This window comes from Mustela nigripes, chromosome 13 (genome assembly GCF_022355385.1).
Source record: "Mustela nigripes isolate SB6536 chromosome 13, MUSNIG.SB6536, whole genome shotgun sequence".
NCBI lineage: Eukaryota > Metazoa > Chordata > Mammalia > Carnivora > Mustelidae > Mustela > Mustela nigripes.
Genome location: NC_081569.1, coordinates 64,863,020 through 64,865,513, shown reverse-complemented (window position 1 = coordinate 64,865,513; position 2,494 = coordinate 64,863,020). Strand labels below are relative to the sequence as shown.

The following is a 2,494-nucleotide window of genomic DNA, read 5'->3' as shown; positions in this document are numbered from 1 at the left end:
CACACACACACACACACACACACACACACACACACACAGACACTCTCAGACACTCTCTTCTCTTTCTTGGCCTCTGTTTACTTTCATCTGTTAGCATCTGGTTAGATATGTAATAATTGCTTCTAAATTAGGCTACATGTGGATAGGGATAGAAAAGCGTAGTGTATCCAACAGAATAAACTCTAATTTGGGGACACTGAACACAAAGAAGTGTGTGGTGTCAGTGCAGTTGTGATATTTTAATGATAAGGGAACTTCCGGCCTAAACATTCACTTCAACTCCAGCTGTCCTAAGAACCTTCTCATTAATAGTGGAAGAATCTACATTAGATTAATGTTCATGTCCCTCTTCTGAATCTTCTCATGAATCCACTGCTAAATCTGCACCTTCAGCTGCAAGCTCTTATGGCTTTCCCCCTCTCAAAGTAGGACAAGGACTTCTTCCTGGCCTGGGCTTGTTGGATCTGGTCGACAGTGTCAGAGTTCTACTTGTTCCAGCTGCAGTTATAGTACTTGCTGCTGTGGGTCTTCTAATCTCCTAGACATATCCAGTGGAAGTCATGATTACAGTTGGAGCATCACATGTGATTGCAGCCTTTGCTCTTCTCAATGCAGAAGTTGCACTTGGGATAGTCTTTAGCGTGAGCACCTAGGTAGTTGGCTGTTTCAGAGTCACCAGCACATTTCCTGAGCCATTTCTAGATCGTGGCATAGACTGGCACATGACACATTTGACAACTTGAAACAGAAGACCTCATTGCACTGATTGGACTGTACTTAGCAAGCTCTGGACTTCTATACATGAATCACCAGGGGGCAATCCGCACCAGAGCACAGCTGGAGCTAGGAATGAAAGGGTAGCCCCTGTATTTGTCTCTCAATTCTTCATTAGGCAACAATGGAAACACGAAGTTCTCTAGTGTTTGGAGTGGACAGTCCTGAGTTATGCAAGAGATTCCCCCACCCATCCAAGTACTGAACAGTGCTGCTCCCAGAAGCTGCAACAAAACTGGTGTTGATAAGCCAGAGAAAGTAGTTCTCCATCTGCACAAACTGCATGCCCACTGTGCAGTGGGTGAAGGGGGTGGTCTGCAGGGACATGCTTTGAGGGATGGGGCTGAACTTGAGCCTCAATGAGTAGCTGAGAAGAATCAGACTTGTATCTGTCCAGTATCTCTCCAACTTGCCAGTGGAAATTAATTAATATAAGTCTAGCAACTACATGAGATACCAGTGCCATATGATGTGCTAATGGTGGTGAGCATCACTGGCCTTTAGGACAGAGGCTAGGCTGGTTATATGCTCCTCGAGGGCACTCGAACTCTTTATAGGTCAAGCAGTGAACTCATCAGGATCTTCGGCCCCGTGCTGCTCCACATTGCAGACTACTCCCAGTTAATGGTTCTCTGTGTCCCCTGGGATCCTCATCCTCTTCCTCCTCATGATATGGGTCATAGTCCTCTTTGCCCCTGGCTGTTAACATCCACAGACATCTTAGCATCCAGCCAAGCTGCAGATCAGGAAAGCAGGGTTTTCCCCTTCCCCTTAAATGTTACATTTTCTCAAATGCATTAGTGGTTTTTTGTTTGTTTCCTGTAATTCTTGAAGATTTTTCAGGAAGACATCACCCCAAATATTCTATGTCATATAATTTCCATTGGGAGCCATGGCCCATGGCTGCTGAGTCTGAACGGGCTAGACTAGGTCTGGCTGGGTGAGGGGGATCTGATATAGGCACACTAGGGGGCTGACTCCCAGGCTCCTTCCTCCCACAGAACAGTCTCCACAGCTCAGAAGTGCTCTGTACAAAGTATGTTTTATGTGGTATGATAGTATAGACACCTATAAATGTATGTCTTTTTAAGACTACCTTTTGTTTTTGGCTTTTGTTATGGACTCATAACAAGAAAATGTCTATTTAGTCAATATGTGCATATGCTCACTCTTTAATTGGCTTAATTTTGTGCGTGTTTATGAGGATAAATTTGAATCAAAAAAGTGTCTATTTCTTTACTGATTCATTGGTAAATTGAGATCCATAGTTTTTTCTAAATTAATTTCAAAGTTAAAAACTAAATATATGGCTCCCGATGTTACTAAATGTTCAGAAACATGAAATGAAAGAGGAAAACAAGTTCAAGTTTGAAAAATTAGGATTTATTAGGGATTTTTTTTAAGGAAAAGTACTATTTTTGGAATTAGTGGGAATATAATTAAAACTGACATGTCACAATAAGTCACCAGGATGAAAGGTACAACATAGGGAATATAATCACTGGTATTGTAATAGTGACAGATGGCAGCTAGCCTTGTGATAAGCATGGAATAATGTATATATAGAGTTGTCGAATTTACTATGTTAAGACTGTGTTGCAGCTTTACTTCAAGAAAACCTGGCATATCACCCTTAGTTTTAGACAGAATAAGTGAAACAATGTTACATAGATTGATAAGGATAAGAAAATATGAAGTTCAAAGCATTTAGTTTTTAAAA

At 41.5% G+C, this 2,494-nt stretch overlaps 1 pseudogene; it reads right to left on the bottom strand.

The window, feature by feature from the left end:
• Positions 1-321: 321 nt before the first annotated feature.
• Positions 322-1,493, bottom strand: LOC131999366 (E3 ubiquitin-protein ligase ARIH2-like; annotated as a pseudogene).
• Between the last annotated feature and the right edge of the window lie 1,001 nt (positions 1,494-2,494).